This window comes from Oryza sativa, chromosome 11, assembly GCF_034140825.1.
Source record: "Oryza sativa Japonica Group chromosome 11, ASM3414082v1".
Taxonomy (NCBI): domain Eukaryota; kingdom Viridiplantae; phylum Streptophyta; class Magnoliopsida; order Poales; family Poaceae; genus Oryza; species Oryza sativa.
The window spans coordinates 30,623,445-30,647,576 of NC_089045.1; the positions used below are offsets into that span (position 1 = coordinate 30,623,445).

The 24,132-nt window shown below is 39.9% G+C and overlaps 1 long non-coding RNA gene across 1 annotated transcript; it reads right to left on the reverse strand.

Annotated features, from left to right (window-relative positions):
* Positions 1–9,480: 9,480 nt before the first annotated feature.
* On the reverse strand, positions 9,481–13,713 carry LOC136354049 (uncharacterized). Its single transcript, XR_010737758.1, has 3 exons — positions 13,087–13,713; positions 11,227–11,282; positions 9,481–9,800 (listed from the first exon to the last, which is right to left on the reverse strand). It is a non-coding gene; the product is annotated as an uncharacterized lncRNA (long non-coding RNA).
* Positions 13,714–24,132: the final 10,419 nt, after the last annotated feature.

Consider the following 24,132-nt stretch of genomic DNA (forward strand, 5'->3'; position numbering starts at 1 on the left):
AGGATCAACATGTTCAAGTGACAAGCATTGTCACGACCAGAATTAACCCAACGGGCATTCCTTACGTGCGTGCATTATTCCTTGTCCCAGGAGGCAAGGTACACCAAAAGTTGATACAATTCAGAGTTTAACAAGCGGAAGCGTAAATAGTTAATTTATTACATGGGCGGCGAAGGCCCAGCACATAAGAAGACAAACGAAAAACAGCGGAAGACTAGGGCGACGACCACAGGCGCTTGACGGCAGGCACGAGCTAGACACCAAAGCCTTCATCTTCTGGGAACTCCTCTTCTAGGTTTGGGAAAAATTGAGCAAGACTGAGTACAACCACCGTACTCAACAAGACACACCCACAAGTGCATAATAAATGCAAGGGAGTACAAGGGGGGTTATAATATAAGGGTTAGGGTTTGCAGTAAACAGCATTAAAAGACACTTAGTTGCTCAAAGCTATTTTGTAAATACGATCCTAGAGCTATACAATATTATTAATCAAGGCCGTGAACCCACACGAACCTGCCTTAACCCAAGGCCTACGATGATTCAGACCGAACTGGCAACCCGACCCTGGGTCCCAGCTCGTCCCAAGCCAACCCAGGCCAACCATTCCACATTTTAGTCGTTAAGCAGGTTTTAAGAATTAAAACACTAACTTGGGTACCTTGCTCGGCTTGCCCATAACCGAGGGCGCGGCTATTCGAATAGGTTATACTCTGATCAGAGGTGTACATCTTTACCCACAAGACACATCTTCCTCATGTATAACCACGTGCCACATACCACCACGGTATACGGGCAGAAGACGTGACATAGTTTCCAACCCATCCTAGCCATAGACAAGAGTACCGACCCAACCCCACCTACGGCCGGAACCCCCGGGACAGGTAGGCAGGACTGAGCCCCTAGCAGCAGGACACCCGCCCTGTGCCATGACATCTCGACTACCGAGCCGCAGCTCGTGTAGCCTTCATTTGCCCTAGAGATGTCCATCGACCCCCGACTTCATCCATCTCCATCCGTGTACTTTTGTTTATAACCAGACTGAGCCACAAACTAAGCCTTACCCATTAGACATGTGGAAGTACGGTAGTGCTTTGCAACAGAGGCCCGAAGACCGGTCCTTATATGGCCGAGGTGCTACTATCAAAACCATGCACCCCGAGCCCTGCCTAAAACCATTTTGAGGATTTTGAATAGAGGGGGAGGTGTGAATCCAATTCCACAATAAATCAACCATTCCATAATGTTCAAGTGATATGAATATTCCCAAAGTCTAGAGTTGTAAAACCACCTAATGTTGCCTAATTAACCAGCGAAGCATCTACCTAAGTTCATACTAGTGGAACCATACATAGAGTACCCACTAGTTGGGGTTTTGTTTATTCTAGGGTGAACAAGGTAATAATAACAATAGCAATAATAATAAGGTCATAACAAAGGTAAATAGTCATGGCTAAATAAAACAGTGATAACGCGGGAATTTAAATAAAGCGATAATGCAATAATTTAAATCAAAATAATTTTATAAAATGGGATTCAATATGTTCAAGGATGATGTGACTTGCCTTGCTCGCTTTCCCAAACGTCGGCTTCAACCTCCACGAAGAGCGGATCTTCCGAAGCTGCAGCGTCTACACGACTAACGGAAAGGAAAAAGGCTTTTACTCTAATAAAATCCACATAACAAGCAGGAACAAAGCACAAAAATGGGTTCTTGACTTCTTAAGGGAAAATTAGAGACTTGAACGGTCCAATTCCGAGTTCAAATGGCCAAGTTACGGCCATTTGAAGTTTATATGCTCTTTAAATGAATATTTACAAATTTCTTCATTTAAATTTTAATTTAAAAGGGATTTATTGCGTCAGCCGAGGGGAGAGGGCGCGCGGACCGGGTCCACGGGAGTGGGGCCCACGCGGCAGCCTCACGGTCCACGGTGGACCGGGTGCACCCGGGCTCGCACCGGCCGGCGCCGTGGGCCCCACGCGTCAGCCGCACCCGAGGGCGCGGGCGGCTGACGGCCGGGCCCCACGCGGCAGCCACTCGGCGCGCCCGAGGGCGGCCATGCCGGCGCGGTCGGCGGGAGGCGGCGCGCCCACGCCCCGATGGTCGCCGCCGACGACCACAGGCGCGGCGGAGCGGCGGCCGAGAGAGGGGAGGGAAGGGGGAAAGGAGGCGACGGTCCACGGCTCACCCCGGGGCGACGGCGGCGACGGAGGAGGCGGCCGGAGCGGAGGGAGGCGGCGGCGCGGCTCAGGTCGACGGGGACGGCAGCGCTCCGGCGGTCGGTGACCGAAACGGAGGGGTGGACGAGGTCGGCGAGGATGCGGCGAAGCCGAAGGAGGCGGCGCCGAGGTGGGAGGCGGTCCGGGGCGACGGCGGCGGCGGACCGGAGCTCGGCGGCGACGGCGGAGAGAGAGAGCGACGTCGCGAGCTCGAATCCGGCGAGGAGGAAGGGCGGCGAGAGGCGGAAACGGACGGAGGAGGTGCGGGGAGGGTTTAAATAGGGTTGGAAGGGGGAGAGGGCGGCCGGAGGGGAAGGAAACCGGCGCAGCGTTCTCGGGCTCCATCAATGGCGCCGGCGGGATTAGGGGAGGGGTTTCCAAACGAATCCAAGGGAGAGAGGGAGGGAAAATTGGGCGGAAAGGGAGAGGGGATCACGGGGAGTGATTTCCCCCACTTTATTGCATGCGGGGACGGCGGGATGCGGCGGATTTGGCGGCGGCGGCGGCGCTTGGCGCGGGCGGAGCGGCGGGAGCGGCGGGAGGAAGGGGATGACGGGTGGGCCCCACCCGTCAGCGAGGGTGGTAGGCGGGCCCGCCTGTCAGCGGCGCGCGCGGGGAGGGGCCGAGTGGGCCGCGGGGGAAGAGGAGAGAGGGGGAGGGAAGTGGGCCGAGCCAGCCCAAGAGGGGGAGGGGGATTTTAAGGTTTTTCTTTTTATAAAATCATTTTAACTTTGTTTATTGCTTAACAATTATTATTTGTGCTCTGAAAATTCCACTAAAATTTATTTGCACATTTTAGGCTTTTAGGAAATATACAAAAATCCTATAAGCCTTATTTGACTTTTACTTTGCACATTTTAATTTTTGGAGGCTTTCACACGGATTTTAATTATTCTAGGCATAATTTAAAGGATATATTTTAGGGTCGTTTTGGGACGTGACAAGCATGACTTGCCTTGCTCTGCTGCTGGAGGAACCTTGGCGACTATCTCAAAGTACACCGGAGCGTCGGGAGAGCCGGAATCTAAGCGACATACAGGGCAAACAACACAAACAGGCTATAAGACTACTGAAACAGAGAACAAAACCATTTTTAATGGATTCTACATATTTTTCTTGATTTACTGAGACTTGAACGGGCTTAAACGGAGCTCGGATGAATTAGTTATGATTTTTAGGAGATTCTCTGTGTTTATTACTATAACAAAAAGTCCTTAAATCATTTATTGCGCAATAAGTCACAGGGCTGACGTCGGCACAGGGGGGCGGCGGCGCCGGCAAGCGGGACCCGCATGCCAGTGGCGCAAGGGGTGGCCGGTCTACCGTGGACCGGGACCACACGGGTGGTCCACCGCCGGTCCACGGGACCGACGGCCCGGATCGGCCCGGGGCCGATCGGACGGTGCGGGCGGCGGCCTGGCACGGCTTGGCTCGGCACAAAGCCGGCTGACCGGCCATGGGGGTGCGGCGGCGGCGCACGCGACCACCGGCGACGGCAAGCGGCCGAAGGTGACGGCGAGCGCGCGGGGAAAAGTGGGAAGGAGGGAGGAGAGGGGCTCCTCACCGGAGGGCGGCGATCGGAGCGGGGATGAAGGTGGTGGCGATGAGGAGGGGCGGACGGGCGGCGGCGTGGGCGGCGAGCGGCGCGAGCTCGGTAGGAGTCACGGGAGGGAGCGGCGAGAGCGGAAAGGGGAAGAGGAGGGCACGGGGAACGTTTTATAGGCGGAGGGGGAGGCGGACGTGGCCAGGAGGACCTCTGATTTCGCCGGCGACGTGGGGAGGAGAGAGAGGAAATGGGGGGATTCAAAATGCGAATCCCGCCCCTTTCGAGCGCACGCACGGGCCGGGAGACGCGGGGAGAGGGCGGCGACGTGGGGAGGACGCGTGGGCGACGCGGCGTGGGCGCGGGAGAAGCGGCGGAGGTGGGCGTGGCGGTTTCGGCGGCGGTTGCGGACGTGGGGCGGGCGGCCGGAGGAAGGGGACGACCCCGACAGGTGGGGCCACCTGTCGACGTCCCGAGAAGAGAGGGAGGGGCGGCTTGGGCCGGCCCACAAGGAGGAGGGCGCGCGCGGCGGCGGGGTGGAATGGGCCGACGGCCCAAGAAGAGGAAAAGGAGGGAAAAGAAAAAGAAAAGGAGGAAAAGATTTTCCCTGGGATTTAAAAATTGCATGTGCTCAATTTTAATTGGTTAAAATTATTTTGAGAGCTCTAAAAATTCCACTAAAAATCTTGTTAGCGACTTTCGACATGTAGAACTCAAGAAAATTCCACATGCCAATTCCGATTATTATTTGCATTAATTTATTAAGGTTTACTCTTGCTTTACACAGGTATTTTCTCGAGACCATTTATAAATTAAATTTAGGCTTGGGGAGAAGAACTTCAGGGTGTGACAGTACATATTCTATACAAGAGCCCAAGACATGAAGAGCACGAACCAGAACAGTGCTATTCGTATCGATGCCATGGGACACGATGGTACAACTGGCACATATTACGGTGCCATCAAGGACATATGGGAACTTGACTATGGACCTCTCAAGGTCCCTCTGTTCCGGTGCCAATGGGTTAGGTTGACTGGTGGAGGCGTAACGATTGATGACAGTGGGATGACAACGGTTGATCTTAACAAGGTTGGATACTCGGACGAACCTTTTGTCCTTGCCAATGATGTAACGCAAGTTTTTTACGTGAAGGACATGTCTAGCAAAGGAAAGAAGGGTAAAGGGCCTGACGAGCCGAAGCGCCACGTGGTTCTTCTAGGCAAAAGAAAAATCGTCAGAGTAGAGGACAAGACTGACGAGGATTACGATCAGTTTGATGGGCAACCCCCTTTCACGGTGACGATTGACCCTAGCATCCTCCTATCAAATGAAGACACCCCTTACTCACGTAGCGATCACAAGGAAGGAACACTAGTGAGGAGAAAGTATGTGCGGTCAACCGTCACCGCCGATGTATTGCCGTAATTGTTGTGTACAAAATGTAAACTATTTTGGATGTATTGAATATCCATGTAAATCAATTGTTGTATGCATATGTTAATTATGTATGATTATTAGAATTTTTAACAAATTTAAATCATGCTTATGCTAGTTATATATGATAATTAGAATTTTTAAAAGTTTTAAATCATGCATATGCTTATTATATATGATTATTAGAATTTTTAACAATTTTAAATCATTCATGTGGTGTTTACATATGATTATTAAAATTTTAAACAATTTTAAATCATGCATATGCTAGTTATATATGATTATTAGAATTTTTAATAATTTTAAACCATGCATGTGGTATTTAGATATGATAATTAGAATTTTTAACAATTTTAAATCATGCATGTGGTATTTACATATGATAATTAGAATTTTTAAAAATTTTAAATCATGCATATGCTAATTATATATGATTATTAGAACTTTTAACAATTTTAAATCATTCATGTGCTTATTATATATTATCCACTTAATGTACTATAGACAACAATATATTTTGAAGGTTTTGTCATTAATTTTGTGACTTTAAATCATTTTAATGCATTATTTACTATTTTAGAAACCCATATGTAATGAAATTTAATATGCAGTGCTATTATCTTTAGTCCCGGTTCTTAACCTTAACTGGGTTAAAAAAGAATTTGGAAATAGCGGGAAAAGATCTTTAGTCCCGATTGGTGAGAACAACCGGGACTAAAGATATAAGATTATTAAAGTTATTATTATATTATTAGAGTTTTAATATACGAAACTTAGACTTAGCATATATGATTATTTGAGTTCTAATATACGACACTTAGACTTAGCATATATGATTGTTAGAGTTTTAATATAAGATTATTAGAGTTTTAATATAAGATTATTCGATTATTAGACATAGCATATGTGATTATTAGACTTAGCATATATGATTATTAGACTTAGCATTTATGATTATTAGAGTTTTAATATAAGATTATTAGAGTTTTAATATAAGATTATTAGAGTTTTAATATACGAAACTGAATTAGACTTAGCATATATGATTAATTAGACTTAGCAAATATTTCTTGTATGAACAGATGGCTGATCGCGATGACGAACAGATACTATACGATACAATTGCAGAGGGAAGCAACCAGTACTGGAACGAAGAAGAGGGGAACGAGGATCCAAAACAGTACTTGAATGAGGAGGGGAACGTGGAGAGGGATGCGGAGGGGAACGAGGAGGGGAACAAGGAGGAGGAGGCTAGTGGAAGTCAACCCTCCGCTGGACAGAAGAGGGCACGCGGACAACGAGGTGCCGCGAAGAAGATAGAGGGTCGGCACATCATAACTGTGGTGGACGAAGACGACCGACCTAGTGCCCCGGCAGAAGTAGCCAAGAATTTTGTACGACACGGCGGTTGGGTTGTGAGGGATAACGTGCCTGTCAGCAAGGTGTACTGGCGCAGAACAAGGGCACGCGGGGATTATGACAGCTTTGTCCCGGAATCAGAGAAAGAGATGCTGTGGACCACAATGCTCGAGACGTTTACGCTCCCTGCGGGTACGGAGAACATAGTGAAACAGTGGACTCTTAAGAAAATGGCAGAACAGTTCGAGAGCTTCAAGGGAGATCTCTACAAGAAATACATCCTGAAGTGGCTGACACCGAACTTCGACGTATTCCCAAAGCTAAGGGATCATTGGGACGAGTTCGTTGCTTACAAGATAGGGCAACAAGGGCGAGCGATGATGGACAAAAACAAAGAAAATGCCGCCAAGAAGAAGTACCATCACCACCTAGGGTCAGGCGGCTATAGCGTCGCAATGCCGAAATGGGAGGAGATGGAAGCAAGCTTGATTGAGAGGGGTATTGAACCGGTCACCGCTAAATGGCCAGATCGATCAAAGTTCTGGTACTATGCTCACGGTGGAACGCTTAACCTAGTTGATGGCTCCCTGGTGTTCAGCGATCAGATACGCGAGGCTGCCAGTTGACTAACGGACGTAGTGGAAGCCTCTTTTCAGGGCACGTTCTGACCCGATAGAGAGAAGGACAAGCTGTTACTCGCCCTGCAGACTCCCGAGCATCCAGGACGAACACGAGGGAAAGGCGTTATTCCTTGGAAGATTGGATTCAAGGAGGACATCCACATGTACAGGAGTCGCCTGAGGAGCAAGAGAGATACCGAGGCGAAGATTGCAGATCTTGAGTACAGGGTATCGAGCTACGAGCTCAGCATGCAAGAGGAGGAGGCAAGGAAGGTGGATGAACTCATGGCCGCACATCGGTGCTAGGATCCCCAACCGTACATTCCTCCTGTAATTGTTAGCCCCTCAGGCAATCGTAGCATCTGCGCCTCAACGGGGCAGGTAGGATCACATAGCATGGACGCCATGCAAACTTAGGACGAAACCACCTGCCCCGTTGATGAGATCACGCAGCGGACACCAGGTGAGCTGCATATTCCCTTCAAGAACTTATCAATAGAGGTATGCTCGTAGTTTTATGATTTTTGACTTGTACATTCCATAAGTTGCTGCTTAGGTTGATTACTAATAGATAATCTCAAATTAGAAAAAGCACACCACTTCGGACACCACACAACACAAGTGCACACATGTCAGGGTACTGACATGTGAAATTAGTTGAGATTAATAATTTAATTCTATACAGCATTTATATATAGATGGAGTTAAGATATCTGTAACACTGTTTTTAACGACATTGCCTTATCTCACACGTGGATAATTGATAATATAAAAGAAATACATGTACAAATATATTTTTTAAAAAAACTACATGTGCAATTGGTTTTTTTAATCCACATTTAATGCTGCATGCATGTGTCCAAACATTTGATGTGACGGAATTTTTGAAAGTTTGAAGAGAACTAAACACTGTCTGAAATAGAAGTCATTAAATGTAAAGAAAACCGTGATACATCGAATAATCAAATAAAGGGGTGGCTAAGGAATAAGAGGTAGCGACTGAAATCGCTTTTAAAAACTATAAAATTGTTCGATCTTTTGAAGTCCTAAAATAATGAGACAGCTATTTAACAAAATATAAGAAAACTCATATGTAAAAGAAGATAATTTTATATGGACGGTAGCCGCGCAATTGCGCGGGCCACTGCTAGTTAACTTAATGAGTAATAGAAAAATAACCTTCACGTTCGCTCTCACAACATAAAAATTACCACGTTAATCCGAGAAAAATCAGAAAAATAGGAAAAAGTCAAAAGGAAAAGGATTGTTAAAACGCGTGATAAACTTACTCATGCATGGGCATAAGTCATAACATGGAAACGGACAAGAGTCCTTTTTGAAAAATGTGGTGTCCGTATAGATATATAGATGTGGTGTCCATATAGAACACCTGTGCATGGAAGGAATCTTTAGGGAAAAAAATAAGCACCGTTGCTATATTCATATACAACACAAATTACTAGCGATTTAGTACCTATATATATGTGTTGGCTCATTGCCTTTTTGAACAGTATATTACATCTCATAAGTAGGTAGGCGCAAGCAAATAGTAAATACAAAGCACTTCAAAGGAGAAATTCTCTTAATAATCGGACAAAAAGAAAAAATTGAGTCTATTTAGAATATAAATAGCTGAAATTCAAAATTAAAAATAAGGATATTTGAAAGAAGACTATAGTCTATACAGATATACAATTTAAAACTAATTAAAATTCGGAATTAATAAATAAAAAAAATTAAAACTAGAGGTTAGAGTTCATATAGCACTAGAATTTAGAAATTAAAAAATTCAAATTAAAAATATAAGTAATATTGGAAGAAGAGTCTAGGGTCCGTATAGAATATAATTTAGAAATAACTAAAATATAGAATTAAAAATAAGAAATATTGAAAGAAGGGTTTAGAATTCAATAGAAATACAATTTATAAATAATGGAAGTACAAAATAATAAAAAAAATATTGGAAGAAAAGTCTGGAGTCCATATAGAATATAATTTAGAAATCACTAAAATATATAAAAAAGTAAGGAATATTGAAAGAAGAGTTTATAGTTCAATAGAAATATAATTTATATATAATGGATATCCAAAATTGTCGGAGACACTTCGGACCCATCATTATATATGCAAGATGAAGTGAATCACTTCAAGTCATCTAACACACATAATGAAACATCCGACGTCTCGAGAGAAGGATATTGGCGACACGGGTGGTCCTTTAGCCTGCTAGTCAACTTCAGCCTGAGATGTACCCGTCAAACCACACGAAAGCGGCGACCAGATATGTTACACATTCCGACTTGACAAAAATGGCTAAAGATATATCACATCTCAAATATTCTTAACTCATACTCATGTGAATCTAGTTCCCAGGATGTGCACTAGATTCACACTTTTATCTCAAGCATAGATATACATAGCAAATACATGTAAGATGAAAGAGATCGAATTACAAATAATAATTAGATACACGGCCGACCGGCCAAATAAAAATATTGAACAGCGAAAGCTTGACTACCCAATCCACAGGCACACCAATTAGGGGTTTACCCCATTAAGTTCACGTCCTAGAAGAAGCAGTCGATACCCGCATCACTCAAAATTAGACTAAGTCTATAACCTGCAAGCAAATGATTATTTCAGTAGCAAGAGTCAGTACATTATTTCTAATAATGTACTGGCAAGCACAAGACAAGCCTAACAAACTACATGCAAGGCATATAATCAAGGAAGACCATATGTAGTTAAATTTTAGCATAAAGCAAGTTTTAGTTACATAAAACATTTCCAAACAGATTTGCTTTTGAATAAAATTCAGCAAGCAAGTACTTAGCATATGGGCATCAAAGTAGGCATTAATCAAGTATAAATATGCACCTCAGTGCCATCCATGGCAGCAAGGAACTAATTCTCAAATCTCTACATAATTTGAAGGTAATTTCAGCATTTAGAAGAATAAATGCAAGTCTATACTCAATAGATATTTACATGCCGCTCATGACCGTGAGTATGGCTAATCGATTAGTTTTTATAACTCTGCAAAGTTTGGACAGCTTTACCCACAAGATATGAATCGCTCTAGTTTGTCTGGTACCCGTCGGTACCACCACACTCTACACATTGAGTGCGATCTAGAGGTCACAACGAGGCTTTTACATTAAGTATTGTCTAACCTTGCATGAGCACGATAAGTGTGAATCCATCCTAGGCTTAAGTCCTAGAACCTTTAGGTGGCGGGCACACGCCTTAAATCTAACGCTGTGGCGGCGAACACATCCGTTCCCCCACGAGGCACGTTATCGTTGTATTGGACAGACTTAGATGCCCATGTTGTGAGGTGGAACAGTACACTCGTCCCTTCACAGAAATACACACAGCTAATAATATTGGCTAGCTCTAAAATTCAACACACACATGGGTAGTTCCTATAGGTAGCCCACGGTACACTCGTGGCCCCTACCTATACTACAACGGCCTCCTGAATACAAGGTTAGACAAGTGCTTAACTTAATAGGCCAAGGTCTCCCCATAAAAACATATATGGATGTACGGTAAACATAATGAACTGACATCGAGTGAAATCCTTAGATCGGTTTGGGCACACTCTCCCCCTATCGGTACACAACTAATCACCATATGTGTACCACTTGAGGCCCAAACCTTAAATCCATGTTTTCCATAATTTTATTTGTTAAAAACATCAATGATCAAGTTCTGTTCAGATTATCATAAAACCATTTTTCATGTTTGTAATGAGCTCATAATGACAAGTATTTCCAATCTAAGCATGGTAAGCAATATAGTGTCATGGTGACATCAAAACTCATATTTAAAGTGGTATGGATATAATATTCCTATGGTTAGGAGAGAGGGATATGGCTATATGTGGAGTTATGGTGATAATGCAAGTAATAGGTGTTTGTCTAACAAGTTTTACAAATTTTAATGGATTAGTGTACAATCGACATGCAAGATTTGCAAACATTTTCAATAACCTCCAAAATATAGGTTCAACTTGTTCAAAGAGAGAGGGAGGTGGGACTTGCCTTGTTACCGGGAAATATCAGCACCTAATTCACTTCTTCACCGTTTATGCAATCATCTATATAAAGTACACGTTATGCAATTAAACACCAAAATATGTGAAAAATCCAAAATGCTCTAAAATGCATGGTTTGTGCACAGTGAGTAGGTGCTGGTCTAAGGTGAATTTAGGTGAATTTCACTTTATCTCACTCCATTTGAGAGTTATGAATTTTAGAAGTTTGCTTCGATATAGTGTAGTATTTACTTAGGTACTGCTATGAAATGCTTTTGTAAGGTGATTTTTTTATTAAGTTTGAGTTTGCTGAGGTGACGATATGTGTCTTCTAAGATTAACACAATTGGTTTCACAATTTTTAGAGTTAATATGAATTTCTAATGTATTTTGGAAGTTATAACGTGTTGTATGTTTATAGTCCCTATATATGCTTGATCTATATGTTTCATATCCAGAACATGTTAATTTATGATTTGGCTAAGTAAAGTGAATGATTTTATTATTTAACCTACCTTTAATTCACAAGATTTAGGGCTTACATTATATTTGTTTCATATATGCTAACTAGATGTGACTTATGTTAGTAACTTGATATATATATATATATCAACTATGGATTAACTATATGAGTTAAGTGTGTTAAGTTTTGATGAAAGGAAGTGGAACTTTATCTTTTCTGGTCTATTTAGCTTTATTTGTTTTATTTGAAGTTTGTATGCATTATACATATAGATTTGACTTAATCATTAGTATGTGATTACTATCTACTTTACTAATTCAAGGTTTAGAGAAGTTTTAAGTACAGAGGGTGCCACATTTTATTTTATATTAGGGAAGGGCACATTTGATGGTTCTATAGAAGTTTGGTTCACTCCATTTGGACTAAAGATGAAATTTCTACAAATTTTACAATTTGAACTGTACACTAGGTTCATATTTCCTTATATAAATATTTAGGGGCTATTCATGTACTGTAAGTGTGTATTTTTATTTTATAACTTTAAAGTGCATTATTTGGTGATTCTACAGAACTTGAGTTTACTAAAAAATGAGTTAAAATAAATGTTATATGAATTTCCAAAGTTCAGCTTGTCTAAAACTAGTTATTTAGTAGATAATACTTTTAGAGGCTTTTAATGCAAAGTAAGTATGTCTTTTTATTTTACTTTTGCATAGAGAATATGTTGGTGATTCTGTAGAATTTGATTTTACCGCAAAATGAGTTAAATTGGATTTTATATGCATTTTATAATTTCTTACTTGTTTTATGTTTCCTTTTTCTTAGATAATATTTAGTGGTAGATCTTGTACTATAAGTGCCACTTTTTATGTTATAACATGAAAGTTCATCATTTTGTGAATCCATAGAAATTGATTTTAAGGAGTTAAGATGAATTTGTTATGCATTTTTGAAGTTTATAGTAGTTTTCAACAATTCAGCACATGTTTAATTCAGTTTTCGTTAAGAGTACTTCATATTCTTATATAATTACGAGTAGGTCCTGCTACAGTGTTGTGTGTATTGTATCTTTGCATTACAGACCCTATAATTTGTTAAATTTTCAAAGTGAAGTCCTGATTCCTTCTCTATCGATCCAGCAGTAGAGCCGCCATGAGCGGCACCTCTGCTCGCCGGCGCCGGCGACAAACGGTGACTTGGTTGGGGGTGCGACCAAAAGACAAAATGAAGAGAATGTTACTGCGATTCCATTCCTCTACTTTTCTCGGTCGTTGGTGACCGGAGTTGCGCTAGCGGCGAGTCCGAGCGGAAGGTATCTTTGGGTGACGGTGCATGTGTGTCTACGGCCATGTACTCGCTAAATGCGTGCATGCATGTGAGTGCTAGAGGTTCAAGGGTTCTCACCGAGGGGCCTGACAATGCTAGCAAAGCTTGGACGGCAGCAGCAGCTCGCGGGACGGCTTGGAGGCGATGGAGAGCTTGGCGTCACGGCGATGGCTCGATCCACAGCATGCATGCCAAAATCATTTCATGCAACATGTGAAACACCATCCCAGGTTGCTACTACTGCAAGCAATCGACCAATGGCTCACCGGTAAAGGCGGAGTCGGCCATGGCAACGGCGGTGGGCGCCGAGGAAGAAGGGGTTTGATCTCCCTCTCCGGTGCACCATTATCCGGGGTTCTTGAGGGTAAATGGAGAGGAGGTCGTGGTGATGAAGATGGCGCGGTGGCTCGGCTTGGCTTGGTCCAGAGTGGTTGGAACGACGGCGATGTCGTGCGGCGGCGCTCCGTGCGTGCTCCAGAGCTTCCAGGGGCGACGCCGCGTTTCCGCTGATACAAGGGATGAAACAAGATGGAATCAAAAGAGGGAATGTTCGGCATGGGAAGTAGATTAGGGAACGAAAAAGGAATTGAGACGACCGTGGCTTGTTGACGAACGCGTCCATCATCTTATTCGCGGCTGGTAAGGGAGATGAGGGAGAAAGGGAAGGTGGAGCTCGCTCCCTCTCGGTGTTCACGGCATTGGAGTGAAGAGGAAAGCTGGGCGATGCTGCTGAGGAAGGTGTAGGTGAGGATCGGCGTTGTCACACAAGGGAGCACGCGTCGAGCATGCAGGCGCAGCTCTCTTTCTCTCTCTCGTTCTCTCTCGGCTGCTGAGCGGTGGAAAGGGAGCGACAGAGGTGAAACTGGCTCCAGAGGCTGCCAAGTGGGCCCTGGTTGATGGAACCAAGACAAGGGAGAGAGAGATGGGTATGAAACTAAGTGGAGATGAGTTTTGGACGAATTTCAGAATTTTTCTCTCCTCCCCAATTTGTTTATTCATAGTTTAATGTGTGGAGTAGATAAATTAGAGTGGATTTTTCTGGAGGTAGATGTATGTACCTAGTTTCTATTTTCTTTGGTTGCACACAAAAATTATGTGTAGTTTGCTCACAGAAAAATAGAGAAAAGAGGCTATGTAGAAACTAGTTTGAATTTTTAGGAGGTCTAAACAGAGGATAAAAATTCTGGAAAAAAATATATTTATTCATTTTAAATAATCTAGCATTTTAATAACTTATTTTACCTATATACTTCTATGCAGTTTGGTGCATATTTTGATGGGTTAGGATTTTAGCTGATTAAGGTTTATAATTAGCCTATTAGTTGACTGCATTGACTGATTTATTTGAGGTATCAAATTTAGTTATTAAGTTGTACCAAAATTATAGTGAGTTGGATATATTGATTAGCACTTGCAAGAATTTTTCCATGATTTTATCTTGCATGATCTATTCTTGATAATTTGCAAAGCTTATCTTCATAGGTATGTTTACACTTTATAAATGCATCTAAATTATTATAAGGATTAATTATGTTTGGTCTTCTCCTAACCTGAGGTGATGTTATTTGTCTTCATTTTCATGCCCCTATAATTATTACACATGAATGTCTTTAGGTTTGCTTAGTTAAGTTATCTTTTATTCATGTTCATGAACCTAACATGAAATGAAAACCAAAATCCAAATTACATAAAAAAAACTCAAGTCAAACTAACGCACTTATGTATATGCATGCACACATTTATGTTTGCACTCTTGTCTTAGGTTATAATTGAAAAGGTTTTAATTTGTTCTCAATTTTTATTCATGCAAGAGTTCGATCAACTTCATCTAGGTTTAAAATAAAAATTTTTGGTTCACAAAATTAAAGAACTTTCCTTTCAACTAGTTTTGAAAAAAATTCCTTAGCCCTAGAATTCGGGTATATTACAAAAATAAAAAACGAACATTAGAATAAGAATGTAGAGTAAAAACAGTAATTTAGAACTAAATGAAATTCGGAATAAAAATTAAAATTTAAAAGTATAGAAATATAATTTAAAATAACTAAAATTAAAAATTAAATATAAGGAATTGGAAGAGAGGCGGTCCATGTAAAAATACAATTTAGAAATGACTAAAACTAAGAATTAAAAAAAATATTGAACGGTCAAACATGCGCTAAAAAGTCAACGGTGTCAAATAAAACGACACGGAGGGAGTACAATTTAGTAATAACTAAAATTCAAAATTAAAAACAACTAATAACTATCACGTGTATACAATACTATATTACACATTAGTTTGTTTGGTCATATTAGTACAAAATTTAAAATTATATATTTATATTTTAACAATAAAATATCAATATATATATATATATATATATATATATATATATATATATATATATATATATATATATATAGATATATATATATACCAGCTCTAGCCTAGGGCAGTGACTAGGGGTCTAGTCACCAGATATGAGGATAGGTATGCAGTATCTATATGCAATCTTGGATGTGAGATTAGTATGTGACAATTGGATGGCAATCCAGGTTGTTAATTTTTTTTTATATTATTATGCAAACATAAATGCAGTACAGGAAATAAAGACAAGCTGTAAATACGAATTATATACAAGATATAGAATTAGATATTCAGAACATAGTAGGTTTATATAGAACGGTCCAGGTGTTCATTCATATACCTTGATAGGTTGAAGGTAGATCCTTCTGAAGATTACACCAAGGACTTGGTACAACACGTTCGTAATTATACAGGTACAGGACTCTCACAAGGACTCTTACATAGACTCTCACACTTAGACTCTCATGAGTCTTTTATTTAGGTTATACTATAGTACTAACACTTAGATGGAGTGGAGTGGAGTGTGATGGCTGGTGGAGAGGTGAGAGGAATGGTTGAGTGAGATGTGTTGTGTGTGAAATGCGATGCCTGTGGAATGTGATGATGAGCCCCTTATATAGCGCTCGGTAGAGAATCTTTATGATATCTCTTCTTGACCTCAAAGAGTTTATGATACCCCTTTAGACTTTATGGAGAGAATCTTTGGTGATGACGCTTTAGACCTTTAATAAAGATGTCATAATATCGCCTTTTGACTATGGACTCATCTTATCTGGAATAGTGTAGATTCCTTATCTTGAATAGTGATCTTTGTCGGGGATGACAAGATCTTTATTCATTATCTTCGTTGATTATTATGGGTGCTGATTGCACCGTGTCGATCTCTGACGGCTCTGTTTTCTGAAACCACTGAGCCAGGCTTCTGTAGTAACTTTTCTTGGAGCATTCATTTCCAAAATCTGGTTTAATTATGCGCCCTGCTCCCTTGAAGTATTCATAACTTTGGTTGTAATATTTGCTAATAAAAATCCTTGTGATATTGTTTTGGAAAACCGGCTGATATTCATAATCTGTGGTGATAGCTTCTTCAATTTCTGCAGCTTCAGAAAATAATCTCCAATTTTCATGATTAGCAATTGTTGTATATATTTCTTCCTCTTCATCCGATAGTTTGCTAGTACCGTCTTCTTGAAAATTAAATTGTCCATTCATGATATATATATAATGAATTGCTGGACGAACAGGTGGTGTGAATTTTGGTGGTATGGAGGAGAAGATAATCCTGTATCTTCCATGTCCAAGTCTCCTGTAGACATCTTTCACAGCGCTTCCTAAATTAGATTGAAGGATCTGATCGAGGGTTGCATAGATGGAATTCACAAGACCATGATCTATAATGGTTTGGAGAGATATTTCTTCATGGTTGTATGTGGGTAGATTCCAGAATCTTTGGAGATTTATCTCAGCTTTGAGAACCAGGAATCTATAGGATGGGTCAGAGATTGCCTGGTCATCTAGCCTTAAGAGAGGGAGCATATATATGATTACTCTTATGGCTGGGTTTCTTTCTCTTCCTTCTAAGAGATCAAAGAAATAATCTTGGAGTCCAAGGAATATTTTCATTTGTCTCTCCTTAAACTTTTGCCAAACAAGATTGAAGATGTCTTGCCCAAAGCAGCATAAAGTTTGCTCCGTCTTGAAGCTTAATCTAGGTTGGAGATTTTCGTATGTAGAACTCATGGGATTTTGGCTTTTAAGTTTCTTTTGGCAAGAATCTTTGTAGGCACAAGATCTACATGGTGCTTTTGGCTGGGTCCGGAGTATATATTGTGGAAGGAATGAATTGGGATGATTATGCAGTATGTATAGTGTTTGGGGAATGGTATCATGTCTTTTTGTGGATGATGATGGTTTATTATGTGGAAAAGATTGCAATAGGTTATTGATATTTATGTGGAAAACAACCATGCTCGAATACCTTGGTATTCTTATCTGTTGCCATAGATTGTTCAACTTCCATGGGAAGTTTATCTTGGCCATCACGGGATTTCTCCTCGCGATAATCTAGTAACCTCTCCTCATGATGAGCGATATCTTGTAGTTTAGCCCTTTTTTCTATTATCTTTTGATCTGAGGTCATAAAGTTTTTGAAATAATATGCTAGGCCATTTAAGGCATGAGCTTTTTCTTTTTTGTTTTTTGTCTGCCACAAGTGGTTTAATAACCCTTGTTGTAGCTCTGTTACTCTGAAATTGTGATTAAATCGTTCTTCATGGCCTCTGGGCAGTTGGGGCAGTCTCCATGAACTCATATTCGTGAACCATTCAGACTTCTGTGAAGCCATTTCCTTGCATATATATTCAAAATTTTTAGTAGCTTTTAATAAATATCTATCTTCCCATGATGTCTTACCTGTCAAGTCCATAGATTTTGGAAGATATGATGGGAAAGAATTGTCATGTAAATATATTGTATTCACAATTTGTTCTCTTTTGGTCTGAACAAGCTGGTCAAGAATCTCATCTATGTTAGACGAAAATCTTAGGCTCACCTGCTTGCCCATTATCTCAAATTGAATATCTTCGTTTGTGACAAGGAAGGGACGAATGAGTGATAAAAACGGTGTTCCTAAAATAACATCTTGCTTAAGATTTTTAACGAGTAGAAAAGATGTTTTAATGCAAACTTCAGATATGCAAATATAGGTATCAGGGATTTGATATTCTACTGTTAAAAGTCCTCCATCTGCCCCACGAATTCTGTGGGCGGCTTTACGGAAATATTTATGAGGGATAATACCTTCTCGAATGCAATTGACATCAGCACCAGAATCAATTAAAGTGATATGCTGAAAGTAGGATCCGTCTATAAAACGATACATAACTTCTGTGTACCATTTTTGCTTCATTTATTTTTGAATGGTTCCAACAACCTGATCATCTTCTTGAATTGGTTCGTCCTTTTCTTCCATATGGAATCCCTCTTTTAATTCTAACATGTATAGACGCTTTCTTATTTCTTCTAAATCTTGTTTCATAATTTTTTGTTCTTCGAATAGGCTGATCAAATCTGGTTTCTCATTCTTCTTTTTCTGTTCATCTAATCTTTTGAACACTTCATCAATAGAGAGGAATTTGCTCTTTTGAATATCCTTTTTTAGTTTATCCTTATCAGTCTTGACTCTTGAAAGGAATTTTTCGAGAACTCTTCTTTTTTCTTCTGGATCTTGAATGGTTTCAAAAGTATCGAGAACAAATTCTTCTAAACTGGTTAGAACGAGTATATTTTCATCAGACTCTTCTTCTGAATTATCTGGCTCATAACAAGAGCAACCACTGTCTTGGCAGCAATTAATCTCTGCATTTTTTTCTTCATCTGAACTTGAGTCATTGTCTATATTATTTAGTATTGCTTCAAGTTTATCTTTAACATCTTCTGATTCTGAATCTAACAAGGCTTGGATCTCTTTTTTAACTTTAGATTTGAAACATCTGTTAGCTATGTGTCCTTTCAAGCCACATTTGTAACAAATGGTTTCTTTGCTTTCAGTGTCTTTTGTTCTTATATTCTTATTGTAAATTCTTTTTGGTTTTCTTTTGGTAGCTTGAAAGCTCATCTTGCTTTTATCATTTGATTTTGTCATTGGTTTGGAATGGGTTTTTCTTTTTCTATGGACATAAGGATCTTGAAAACCAAACTGATAGCAAAAATCTCCCATTTCTCTTTTACCAAGAATCCTTTGTTTTTTGAGTTGATCTTTGATTTTTAGGTCATTGCAAAGCTCAGCCCCCACCAATTGTATCTTTTGTGTGATTTTTCCAATATCTAGATAGTGATAATTTATACTCCCTCCCCCTTCTTTTCTTAGGGAATTTCTAACCTTTTCAGCAAATAAAGGAGGTAAACCAGAAATATATTTTTCTTTATTTCCATTAGCTATGCAGGCATTAGCATACATAATCATTTGATGACATAAAGTAAAGATTTGATATTCAGTAAAGCCATCTAAGTTCCATTCTACAATTTCTTTGCCATTGTAGTAAGTCATATTTTGAATCTGAGGCATTTCCTCAAACTGTAGGTCTGCATAAGTTGGTCGAGGGTAATAATTCCTAGTTGTGGAAGTAAGAGTAGAAGGTTTAAAAATCTTATTGACCATATCATATTTTTCATTATCAGAAATCTCATTGATATTTTTATTTACTTTTAAATTATTTAGTTTTAAGGCTAGCTCACTGACTAGTTCTTCAGAAATTGCGGGTCCAAAAGCCTTTTGTTTTCCAAGTTTGATGTTAGGATCAATTGTTGGGACAAACATAGGACTAACAGACTGAGAACTAGAAGACTGAGAATTAGAGGGAATATTTATCTTTACCTCAGGTCTTCCTGTTTTGTAGCCTTCCATAAGGATTGTCTCTATTCGATCTGTTTGTTGACCAAGAGAACGTAGAGATATATTTGCATAATTTTGTTGTTCTACCAAATGTCCTATGTGTTCAACCTTTGCTGTTTCTCCATATGTATTTTTAGAAATACTTTTTAGTGGACAAGCTTTTCCTCCATTATGAGATAATTGAATGGATTCAAATGGAGGATGAACAGAGTCTACCTTGTTTCCACTGGTTGTCTCCCATTCTGTAGAAACCTTCTTGATAACAGTTAAATCTTCTGCTTCGGATTTTTGCTCTTTTTTCATCATGTTTTTTTCTTTGAAGAATTCTTCGAAGTGTCTGACTTGGCTACTTTCATTCCAATCAAAGAAAAAGATGTTCTTCCTTTGTTCTCTCATTTCTTTGTGCCAAAGTTCTCTTATCTTTAGTCTAAATGGTTCATCGACCCTTTCAAAGTATCTTTTCATCTTGGGTCGGTTCTTTTGAAGCCTGAGTTCTTTTTTAAGCAAATCTTTATCAATTTCAAACTCATCCTCTTCTATGGCAATAACAAAGCCAACATCAAGCTCGATAACATTGATATCGAAGTCTGAGATTGAAGGTTCGTCGGAGTTGTCTTCATAGGTAGCATAGACAACATTTTGAGGTTTTGTCCTAGGCCTAGAATCTAGACTGACAGAAGGTCTAGACTGGAGAAAGGCTTTTTGTTTTGAAGCAAATGTTATCTCAACATCTCCGTCTGGTGTTTCAATCAAGGATTCGACTTCCGATTGATCCATAGACTTAGGTTCAACAGCTTGAGATAAAACCCATTTCTCTGGCAGGGTGATCTCATCCCATTTTAGGGTTTTGGGGGTAGTACATCTATTATTAGGATTGGTTTGAAGGAGAGTGGTTAGGCCTTTTGGTGTATAATGTTTGGCACAAGGTGCTAAAGTTGTCATGGCTTTGTAGTAAACTCTGTAGGTAACGGAGATGTTTTCACTCCCTGGTTCTAGTTCATAACCAGATGTTTGTAAGTTGAGAGTGAGAACTTTATGGATATTTGTGTCTGAGAGGGATACAGAAAAATCAGGAAAGGTGTTAAAATAAACAGGACCATTACTGAGGCTGGCTTCCACCATGCCAAGTAAGGAATCTTTGAACCTTTTATTTCTGCAATCTCTTAGACAAGCCAGAACAGAGACGTTCAAACCCTTTCTAGTCAAGGATCTGATAGCAACTTGTATAAGACCAAAGTGAAGGTAGTGATATTGATGTTTAGCTCTTATAGAATTGATTTCTCTTTCTGAAAGAAGATGTAGGGTTTCGTGCAAAGAACTAATTGGAATAGTTTTTTCAATTGTTTTAATATAGTAGTCACTAAGTAATGAAAAAGTACCTACATGATATATTTCCTTAATATTAACCTTAGGAATCTTCCAGTTGGAAATACTTTTCTCAATATCCTCAAAAGATATAGATGAAGCATTCTTTACCGACATAGTGCCAGCAGACTTCTCGCTACTGCACAAGGCTACAGATCGATCAGTGGCTCTTCGTGATCTAACCAACCAAGACATCTTATACGAAAGATAGGAAGATAGGTAGGTAGTTACCAGACAACGGCGGGGAAATCTCCCACAATTATGATCAACCTATTTGGATATGATGTGTTCCAGTCAACGGCAGGGAATATTTCCCACAATTAAGTTCAACCTTTGCCTTTGATAAGTGCCCAGTCAACGAATTACGCCGACAAACGCCTTCTGCGGCTCAACAAGGCAACGCGACTTCAGGCAACCGATCAAAGGTTCGGGAACTCCGCGACTTCAGAACACCACAACACCGTTCGGGATCACCGCGACTTCAGCACGCTACCCGACCCCTCTCCCCCCCCTTTCGGAGAAGATGGCTTGGGGAGGTTATATATATATATATATATATATATATATATATATATATATAGTAAATTTGTTTGGTGCTCCATGGTGCCTGGGCTCCATTGTTGAAATTGAGTATATACCCAATTCAAATGAGTATGAAACTTTTTCAATTACTTAGGTATTAACATTAACTACTTTACTAACTAGTTTAAAGCAAGTTTAAACTGAATTTGAACTTGTTTTTGTTAGATTTTGATTCTAGGTATATAGCATCCATACATATAATTAGTTAGGTATGTAATCATGGATTGTGAAATAAAGTTAGATTTGAGTTGTTTTGTTGATAAGTATAGGTATGAATCAAATTATTATAACTAGGTATATACTCACAATTTGAAAAATTTAAAAAATTTGAGTGATTTTGTGCATTAGATACCATGGTGCCCGGGCACCATGGTGCCCCATATGAGTGTCCTATATATATATATATATATATATATATATATATATATATATATATATATATATATATATATATATATATATATATATATATATATATATATATATATGTGTGTGTGTGTGTGTGTGTGTGAGAAAAAAATATAATAATGCTAGCCGCGCAATCTGCGCGGGCCACCATGCTAGTTTGTGTAAAGTGATATATCTATATGAGGGGCAGATATAGCATGTAAGCATGATTAGATTAACTAAATATATTAAAACATCAATATCAGGTAAGATCGGCTGAAACCTCGATTCTACCCTTATTGGCAATCAAAAGGCAGGCTAGAGCTAGAGATTCAAATCACAACTTGGTAGATCAAACTTAACTCATGCAGCACTAAGTATGAAAACAAGCAATATATCTAGACAATCAAGCCCCTGACTGATTTTCATGGTGGTAGATATCTTAGCTAATCTAATCAACAGAATGATTTAGCCGATACTGGCATAACCCTAGAAAAGATCTGGTCGATATAGATAAATTGAACCATTGATATAGATTAACTAAGATATATGATAAACAATGATTATATTAACAAGATTAACATATCTAAAACGATATAATAACCTCAATAATGCAAACCACTGTGACAAGCATTACCTCTTGTGAGGAGATCGAAACCAATGCTCTAACTTGAAGAAAGAACTCGTCGAAAATAACTAAATAAAAAGGTGGCGATGCGCCGAGAGTGTATTGAACGGTTGTTGTTTTCTTATATGGTTCTTGGGATATATTTATACCCATAGTACAAACTTGTCCATGATGGACATGACTCAAACTTTCCTAAGTCACAGAAACACACAAACAAGTCCTTACGGCGGACTCTTGCAAAATCTCTAAGAAACCGACATTAATATTCCTAATTATTAGATACAATTGCCTATAATGGACTGTATCCTTGCACGGCAATGCTTTGCAATCCAATCCGGGCCCATTGCGAACCCAAACACACCTGTATCGGCTACTCTATCCATATCGGCTTAGTTAAGTCCGACTCTGTTCTAGCCGATGCACAACCGAAATTTGGAAACAACTACTTCTCCCTCAAAATCCACCTCGATCTGTTCTTCGACTCCGAGTATCTCTCCAATTTCGCTGTTAATAGGTTGGTAAATCATTTATGAGTTTATTTACTCAGATTTTACACCACATATGATATATATTTCCAGGTGTGGTGAAACCATCTGTCTTTTAGGGACTTAAGCATATTTGTTAAAGCAGTGCGCGCATGGTGTGTGCTCGATACTTTGGAAATTTCTTTATTCACAACATACAAGCTTCTTTATAGATGTTTTGTTATTTGAATTTTCAAAGATGTAGTCAACTTTAGGTTGCTCGCGTCATATTTTATAAAGAAGTCGGTTTTATCACTTGAGTCTTGTTTACTCGGGGGTTTATAATGCATATGCTATTATTATGCTACTTAGGTGGCTTAAAACCACTCAGTTGGTTGATTTATTCATTATCTGACTATATATTTAGTTTGTTCAACTAACCACATAGGCGGAGGCTACACCTATTAGGTGCATCTAGTCGATGCACCTGGGTATATATTTAATTGTTTTTTATTCTTTTCAGCCTTTCACAACCTTCTGAATAGATAAAAGCACTCGGGAGACTATGGCAAAGATGATAGAAACACACGGCTTTGGAGTAATCTAGCTCGGGAGAAAATTATGTTTTCGACTGTGAAAGTCTCACGGGCTAATATGGAGATTATGGGTGCCATATACCTACATGGCTGGCTTATCCGACTGGATATAGGGAATATGTTATATCTATGAAATATGTAACGGACCATGATTTGGGTATTACGTTTTCTTGTGTCTTAAGGAATGGCCTAAAGTTTTGATTCGGTAATATTATAAAGTAGATTAAGTAAACTGATGCCGTATCCGGCTAGGTTCCTCTCTTGGTAACCCTGCCCCTCAACCTATATAAGGTGGGCAGGGAGCCCTCCAAGGGCTTAGCCACAATTAGATCGTCAGATCAATATACACCCGGTGGATT